General features: G+C 38.2%; 1 non-coding gene across 1 annotated transcript; it reads right to left on the bottom strand.

Annotated features, from left to right (window-relative positions):
• Positions 1-861: 861 nt before the first annotated feature.
• LOC128279709 (small nucleolar RNA R71) lies at positions 862-968 on the bottom strand. Its single transcript, XR_008269906.1, has one exon. It is a non-coding gene; the product is annotated as a small nucleolar RNA R71 (small nucleolar RNA).
• Between the last annotated feature and the right edge of the window lie 8,795 nt (positions 969-9,763).

Raw genomic sequence — 9,763 nt, 5'->3', positions numbered from 1 at the left:
TACTAGTACTTTAAGTTCCCTTGGGTTCGACAATCCGGTCTTTCTAAAACTATACTACTGTTTGATAGGTACACTTGCCTACATCGCGATAATAGTTAGTTTCAAGAATGATTAATTATAAATATTTAAAACCTATCATGAAATCACGCGATCAAGTTTTTGGCGCCGTTGCCAAGGAACTAAAATATTAGGAACACTCAATTTTTATTACTTTGGCCATTTATTTTTCTTGCAATCTAATTTTTTTTAATTTTATTCTAATTTACTAATTTTCTTTTTCTTTCTTCTGGTAGGTTTTTATAGTTTATGACTAGAAGAAACCTGTCAGGACCACTACTTTTTGACGAAGAAATTGATCGCACAGTTCGTAGAAACCAAAGAGAAATAAGGCTAAGCCTAAGATACATAGAGAACAAGCAAGAAGACGATACTCAACACCCAACTGAAGACAATCAGCTACCTCCTGCAATTGCGGCTAATCAAAATCCTGCTCCACGCACTATGTATGATAATGCTAAACCTTCTTTAACAGGAACTGAATCAAGCATAGTTAGACTTGCTGTAGCTGCAAATACTTTTGAACTGAAACTTAACATAATTCAAATGATACAACAGTTTGTTTAGTTTGATGGTTTACAGGATGAAGATCCCAACGCTCACTTAGAAAACTTTGTAGAACTATGCGATACATTTAAAATTAATGGTGTTTCTGCTGATGCCATTCGCCTTTGGTTATTCCTTTTTTCGTTGAGGAACAAAGCTAAACAGTGGTTGAACTCATTACCACGAGGGTCAATCACTACTTGGGAACAAATGACCGAAAAATTTCTATTAAAATATTTTCTGTCAGCTAAAACGACTAAATTACGTGATAATATCTCTTCTTTTGTACAGATGGATTTAGAAACACTCTACGATGCACGTGAGAGATACAAGGACCTTTTGAGAAAGTGCCCTCACCATGGGTTACCGCTTTGGCTTCAGGTTCAAACATTCCATAATGGCCTGAATCCTTCGACTCTGTAAATGGTTGATGTAGCTACTAGCGGAACCATCAATAATAAAACACCTGAAGATGCTTATGAGTTCATAGAGGAGATGTCATTGAATAACTATCAGTGGCAAGTCATGAGGACAAAGCCAACGAAAATAGTCAGTGTTTATAACGTCGATTCGGTTACTATGCTCTCTAATCAGGTAGAACTCTTGAATAAGAAAATTGATGGTTTTCTTAGTTCTTCACAGGTTCATCCAGTAATGCAGTGTGAAGCAAGTGGAGGTGGAACAAGCCATTCGGAATACCAACCTTATGGCCACAACATGGATAACGAAAAATTAAATTACATGGGCAATAATCCTCGACCTCAAAACAATCCATATAGTAACACTTATAATGCAGGTTGGAGGAACCACCCAAATTTCTCATGGGAGGCCAAGGAAATCAGTGACCACCTATGGGCTACCAACAGCCACCCTATCAACAGGAAAAGAAACTGAACCTTGAAGAGATGCTCACAAAGTTTATCTCAGTATCAGAAACCCATTTTCAGAACATCGAGACAGCACTTAAAAATCAACAAGCGTCGATCCAAGGGCTCAAAACTCAGATAGGCCAGCTTTCCAAACTAATCTCCGAATAACCACAAAGGAGTTTGCTAAGTAATACTGAACCTAACCCAAGGGAACAGCTTAACGCGATTAATGTTCAAGATGAAGAAGGATTTGTTGAGCCTAAGCCAAAACCGAGGTAAGAAACGGTCGTAAGAAAAGGTCAAGGTGAGGTAGATCACAATAAAAACAAATCGGTGAATGTCGAATATAAACCTCGTGTGCCATACCCCAATGAGACAAGGAGAGACCGCTCAGATGAACAATTTGGTAAATTACTTAAACTTTTAAAAAAATTACATATTAACTTACCGTTTATTGAAGCTCTATCACAGATGCCAAACGCAATAAAATTTTTAAAGGAGCTTTTAGTAAATAAGCGGAAGATGGACGAGGCATCGCATGTGGAGCTAAACGCAGTTTGCTTAGCTATTCTCCAGAATAAACTACCCAGCAAACTTAAAGATCCAGGGAGTTTTACAATTCCTTGCTTAATTGGTAGTTTAGATGTTAATAATGCATTAGGTGATTTGGGGGCTAGTATTAATGTCATGCCTTACAAAATGTTCAAACAATTAGGTTTCGAGAAACCCAAACAGACTAGGATGAGCATTCAATTAGCAGATAAAATTATAAGATTTCCTAGGGGTATTATTGAAGATGTGCTAGTTAAAATCGATAAATTTATATTTCCCGTTGACTTCATTATTCTAGACATAGAGGAGGATAGCAACACTCTTGTAATTCTAGGAAGGCCCTTTTTAGCAATTGCTAAAACAATTATTGATGTTGGCACAGGTGAACTCACACTCTGTGTGGGAGACGTAACAATCACCCTTCAAGCTCGCAATTCTGGCAACACAATGAAAATTGAAGGTGATCATCTAACCCATTCTACTAAAACTGAGAATATGGTATAACCTACTTTGTAGGAAATGAGTCTAAAGGAAGCACATGAATCATTCTCAAGCAATAGTAGATGACCCATTCAGGAAGATCAAAGGCTACAAATCGAGGAACTAGATGAATGGCAGATGCATAAACCGAGAACACCTGAAAAACTGAATCTACGACAGAACAAGCTCAATCCCTTTCCAAATCAACATAAGGTTGGAGATAGAGTCTTATTAGATACCTCGGATCCCCATATTGTCACTACCACATCGAATGAAGAAAACCCTCTTATGGTACTCAGGATTTTCCCATTCGGTATGATCGAGGTGAGTCATCCCAAGTTCGGCACTTTTAAGGTAAACAACACTCATTTAAAACCTTATTTTGATGAGATTAATAGCAGGAATGAGGAGTATAAACTCCTCAAACCACCATGATCAGTCAACGGAGAGGTAAGTCGAGATTAGACTATAAATAAGTGCTTCCCGAGAGGTAACCTGAGCGCTAACTGTATTAACTTCTTTAAAATTTAGTTTTCATCTAACTTACTAACAGATCGCTTGAATACAGGTTTTCCACAGGGACACGGCCAAGAGCACGGGCGTGCTTAGGGCCGTGTGAAAACAGGACAACAAATTTTCCCAAACACGGGCTATGATAAAACACGACGGGGCTGTGCGACATGGCCATGGTCGAACCTACCAAAACAACACGGGGTTGAGACACACCCGTGTGGAAGAACCATGGGTGAACCTGTTAAAATAGCACGGCTGTTCGACACGCTTGTGTCTAGCACCCGAGGTCGAACCTGTTATATTGACACGAACGTGGGTCTTAATACACGAGCGTGGTAGAAGCGAACAAAGTTAGACACGGCCGTGCGACACGACTGTGTGCACCCACATGCCCAAGGAACACGGGCGTGTACTAAATGTCAGACGTGCTCAAATTCAAAATTAGAGAATCACACAGGCTAAAATTGTGGTATACGGGCGTGTTACCTGGCCGTGTGCCCCAAAATTTATAAATACCCTACACTATTCATTGTCTTCCCCACTTAAAAACCCTAACCCTAGCTGCTACAATTCCACACGGCCTCCTTGCCACGCCCGTGCGCCGTCTCCAACTCCATTTTTGACGCCTATTCTCCTCATTCTAGCATTTGTTCACTCTTTTCTCGTTTATTCTTACTAATTTCTAGGGCTATTTATCATAATAATATGAAATTTTTCATGTTCCTTTCTTATTTTTATCATACAAATGTTATATTTAGAATAGTTATTATCTTTCTCATGTTAAAATTCTTACTCATTATATGATTTCTCTACTTTATTTGATTGGTTAGAAGTAAATATTCATGATTAGAACAATATATATACTCATGCCTTTAGTGTTAACATTTTTCATCCGTCACACATATTGCATTCCATGAAATTCGTTGCCATTTTTATGCCATATAATTGATTACTTTGATTAACTTGTTAGTCTTAGTAGTTGCTGAAATTATGATTGTTATTTACAAATTATCTTCATTTTACTTTGATCATTCCCCAAAATGAATTAATAGTTTTCGATCGCAGGTACCATGTCGTCTTCACGAGGAAAGAAAATCGTTGTACCTACTTCGAAGAAGAGGAAGGGAGCTTCATCTTCCGCGGGTCTAGCCACGAAAATTCGTCACCCTCTCCTGCAGTTCCCTCGAGGGCCTCAAGAATAGCTTTTCCAAATACTTCGGGCCCGACCATTAATTGCGGGCCGCTGCATCAACTGGGCTACCGTAGAACAAGTTCAGTTGGCTGATGCGATTTAGGCCCTCCTAACCACTGACCCTTGGGAGCTGTTCTTTGGGATCATCGAACCAACATACCTCGAGCTCACGATAGAACTATACTCAACGTTCCATCTTCAGACCATAATGACGAATTATGATGATCCCGACACAGTCCAGTTTCGCCTAGGCGGGTTAGTCCGCCAGCTAAGCGTCCTAAAGTTTGGTGCTGCACTGGGCTTATATACGGAGGAGTTTAAGGAGGAGAATGAACTACATGCTCTCACTCGCCACATACATTTCTCTCCCTCGAAGTGCTGGCACACTTTGGCCCTTGGCACAGCCTCCTACAATCCTAGCTGCTCCGAGGCATCAATTCTCCCACCATCCCTGAGGTACCTACACGCCATTTTGGCTCATACAATTACAAGGAGGCGAGAGAGCACTGGCATCATCAACACTCACGACGCCTACTTCTTATGGTGTATGTCGCACAGCCACATCATCGACCTTGCCTATTTCATCACCCTCGCGATTCAGCACCAGACAGAGCAGCATAGGAAGGGGATCATCTCCATTGGCCCCTATGTTACTCGGTTGGCTCGACACTTCAGGGTCCCCATCATCGCGGCCCAAGAATCATCCCTTACCCTCATCGGCCAGATGTCTCCACAAGACATCTCAAGCATGCTTAGCATGAGAATGATCGAGAGGCGCTGAGGAACATACCCTTCCCAATATCGTCTCGCCCAATCTACCGAGGAGGAGGCCTACGAAGACATTTCTAATGATGTCCCTCTATAGCACGAGGACCCACCGACACAACCACCACCACCCTCTCCTCCAGTTCATGCGGCGGCTTCATATGCTGACATCTCTGAGCGTCTCACTAGATTCGAGCAGCAGTGTTTTCAATGATTTGACAACATTGATGCCGCTCTACAGCAGATTTTTCAGCACCTCCACATCTCATCGCCAGACCCACCTCGCAAACCATCCAGCAATGAAGATGTTTAAAACATTTATTTGTTATTTTATGTTTTTAATTTTTATTAAAACTACTTTTTTATTTTTATTAGATTTTAGAATTTTATTTTTAATTATCAATTTCGGTTATTTCTTTAGGAGTAATTATTCTTCCTAATATCCCCTAAAAAGTTTCTGATTTTATCACAGTTATATAGAGCTCTTAAGCTCATCATCGCACAGGAACTAACAACTCCACCGACAAAGGTTCTTTACAACTGCCATGTCCTGATCGACAATGACCATAGCTACCACTAGATATAATATTCTTTTGGCACAGGACTTATGGACTAATGAACCTCTACGACCGCCAGAGTACCCTCCTCCACTATCGAACCGATTACTCTCCAAAACTCCAGTTCGAGGAATTCATCATACAGGAAGTTTCACTTCTCTTCCTATTTTATTTTTATACTCTAATATATATCTTTGTACATTGAGGGCAATGTACATCTTAAGTGTGGGGGGTATTTATTTCATTATCAGAAAAATCCCTGAATGACTACCTTGTTCTCTTGAAAAGCTCTCATATCATATTTAGGATAAATTTTGATTGATTTATGATTTTGATTGATATATCTTGAATTAAAACATAGAAAATTATGCATTGATTGTTTAAACCTCAAGACATTAGAGAATCAAACATGATAGGTTGATTTTTAAGAATTTAAAATCTTAGGTTGTTTCCCCAAAGTTTAGGTATCACTTTGAGTTGGAATTCACAAGTTTTAAACATCAAAAAGCCATAATTTTTGTGGGATTTTTGAGCCTTTTGAGCATCTATTAATTCTTTCATGCTCACTTTTATTATTGCTTTCAGTGCATCAGTATTGAACTGTTATTCTAGAACTTGCTTGATTATGCATGTCGAGAGCACACCATTTGATATGATATGTTAAAATGATTAAGGCACTTAGGATTAACCCACTCATGCCATGAAAAGCCTACCTCCACGATTAACCCCTAGTAAACCCCTTTAAGCCTAACAAGCCATTTCTTGTATTACCCTTAATATTAACCCTTAACCCATTATTATTGAAATCCCCTAAATTAATCCTTATTTTTGTCGAGATTTGAGTTGAATAAATTGCTTAGCTATGTCTTGTTCTATGTTATTTAACTTGTTCTTAAAAAAAAAAAACTATCTATACACATTAGTAATTCCATATTCTGAGAAGAAGCTCTGTTGTACACAAGTGATGATTAACTCTTTTTTCTAGTTAGGCAATTTTTCAATTCAATCTCAATTCTAACCCTTTCTTTTAGCTTGTGACCACACCCCCTAACCAAGCCTCATTACAACCCTCTAAAGACCTTTTGATTGATGTTTCATCTCAATTTATCAGTGATGGAGATTTGATTTTCATGCAAGCCTATGGTAATAATTTTTCATTATTGACTATTGAGTGCTTCATTTATTGTCCTTAAAACACCATGAGTGATTTGAGTGAATCTTTAGTGAGAATGTGAAACTCTGTGATATTTTGAATCAAAGGTAATTACTTAAATGAGGAAAGACACCTATGTTTTCAGGAGAAAAAGCTCAACTTGGAATGTTTGAAACTTTATGTTCTTTTAGTTGAATTCTCAATGTATGAGTACCTATGAATTATTTTGAGATACTATCGATAGAACTTATAAGTTGAGAAGAATTTATTTTGGTTATGAGTTGAGAATTTTGCTTGAGGACAAGTAAATGCTTAAGTGTGGGGGTATTTGATAAACCGTAATTTATACATATTTTTACCCCATGTTTAACGCATTGTATGGATGATTTCCTATTAGAATTGGTGAATTCATTGCTCTTAATGCTTTAATTTCATGTTTTATACTTAGGAGAGCATAGGAGAGCGAAAGGAATGAGAAATGGGCCAAAAATGGAGAAAATGGGCCAAAGTACGAAATCAACACAGCCTGGACCTCCTCACACGGGCAGACCACACGGCCGTGCCAATTTGGCAGGCTCGAGCACTACTTGAAGTAATCGCACACGGGCGTGTCCTTGCTGAGCCCAAGTTGAGTCCAATTCGGAAAAAGCTAATTTTGAGGGCTCTTAGGCATTCCAAAGCCAATAAATACACCCTAGAGGAGGAAGAAAAGAGGGGCACAGAATAGCGAGTAAGGAATTACTCCAAGAAAGCCGATTGATCCATCTCAGAAGCCGGATTCACCATCAAGGCTAAAGATCTCTTTTCAATTTCCCCTTCAGGAGTTTTGGGTTTTCTTTATGTTTTGTATTCTTTATTATTCTGAGATGTTTTCTTATTTAGTTATGAACTAAAACCCCTAAATACCTAAGGGGAATGAAACCTAAGATGGATCTTGTTATTATTTTCTAAATTGTATGATAAATATTTAACTTGTTCTTAATTATATGGTCTTAATTCTTGTTTTGATATCCCAGGATACTGATTCAAGATAAACTCTTATTCAGTGGAGGAATAGACCCTGTCTAAGAGTACATTTGTCATAATTAAGCGGAGTTGATTGCGCGCCTAGACATAGGGTGACAAGATTTTTTTGGATTAGGGTGAAACCTAATAAGGGGATCCATAGATCGAGTTAATGCAACCCTAGGGTGTTAATTAGAGAAAGGTCTCAATTATTCAATCTAGGGATTAGATGTTATTAGTCTTGAATAAGGATAATAACATAACTTAGGGATCTCTACGGAACAAGTTAAATGAATAAATCATCCGATTCGGAGCCAGAATAACAAGTACATTCTAGGTGGATTTTTCCTTAGGTATTATCTTAATTCAATCAATTTTCCCAAAAGTAATTCCCCAATTCCATTCTCTTTGAATTCTTAGTTTAGATAATTAGTTAGTTAAAACAAAAACCTCTTTATTCTTAGGCTAAATAATAAAAAGACAATCATTACTAGTACTTTTAGTTCCATTGGGTTCGACAATCCGGTCTTGCTAAAACTATACTACTGTTCGATAGGTACACTTGCCTACATCGCGATAATAGTTAGTTTCAAGATTGATTAATTATAAATATTTAAAACCTATCACAAAATCACGCGATCAATATCTATGGTTAAGTGTTTTGTTTATGTGTTCGAGGTCAAGAGTTCGAGTAATTTTGTTAAAAGATCCTACTATTTTATTTTGACTAAATCCCTATCCCTGATCAATCGACTTAAGTTTAATTTTGTGTAAATTTTTTTCAAGAATAAATCTGCTAGTTTGATGGTTAAGCTTCTATATTCTATCTGGTCCTGTGTTTGAGTTGCAACACGTGCGATAAGAAATATTTTACTAATCGTCAGAATTTTGGTTATTGGTTTTAGTAAAACATTAGTTATGTTCCCTTTTCTTTTCCTTTTTCTTTTCTTCTTCCTTATTCTTTTGATTTTCTCTATTTCTAATCTTCTTTTTCCTTCCATTTGGCTCTGATAAGTTGCAACTGTGCGTGATTGGGGGTTCACATTGTCTATCGCGTCGATTGGAAAGTAATTGAGTAAGTTTCATTGTCATTCCTTTCTATTACGTGAAATGTCTGTCGGCTTTGTTCACGTGTTCAAATTGGATATTTTTCTATTATTGCATTTGAATTCTTTGTTAAGTGATCGTTGGTTTTCTTTTAGGCATAGATATTAAAGGTAAGGTTCTTCCATGCTTTAATTCGAGTTAACTCCGTTGATTCTTCGGTAAGTGTTAGTTTTCATTAGAAGTTTCTTGTTGAGGTTTTTGACTTAGTTTGTTAAGTGTGGAACGGTGTGAAGTTTGTCGATTAAATCATTTAATTGGAAATTGCATGGCCATTTTCGGTTACAGGACTTCTCTGTGTTATTTTATTGTCAAAACTATAACAAATGAGTTCCAAAAACCCAACTTTTTGCAAAATTCAGATGCCGAAAAACATGGGTTCGACGCCACACGGGCCTGTGGCAGGCTGTGTAACTCACTGTTCACAAATTAGAGACACAGGGGCTAGGGACATGAGTGTGCATCCAGACTATGTGTGGATATGTTTTGTGTAGGGTCCACATAGGCTAAGGACACAAACGTGTGTCCAGGCCATGTAACACACTGTTTGTACACTAGAGCCACACGGGCCAAGGAGACGAGGGTGTGTCCAGGCCGTGTAACACACTATTTGTACATTAAAACTACACGGGCAAGTAACAAGGGCGTGTGTCAGGCTGTGCAGAGCACACGAGCGAACACACGGCCATGTGGAACCACACGGGCCAGTTATTGAAGCCGTATGAAACCACACATGCGTATGGACCAATATTTGAAAATTTTCCCTTGGGCCACAAGCATCGTTTAGCGCAACTGCAAGCCTTTTATGAGGTCCGTATGAACTGAATTAAATTGTATAACCTGTTAATCAATGATCTAAGACTGAGTACTGAAAATCTGTATGCGTATTGTGTGTGAAAACAGTTAATGATATTGATTTATTTTGTACGAGTATGAACTATATTTGAATGGTCGTATAGGCCTCTGTATT

The sequence above is a fragment of the Gossypium arboreum genome, chromosome 8 (genome assembly GCF_025698485.1).
Source record: "Gossypium arboreum isolate Shixiya-1 chromosome 8, ASM2569848v2, whole genome shotgun sequence".
NCBI lineage: Eukaryota > Viridiplantae > Streptophyta > Magnoliopsida > Malvales > Malvaceae > Gossypium > Gossypium arboreum.
This window is presented reverse-complemented; position numbering and strand designations above follow the sequence as displayed.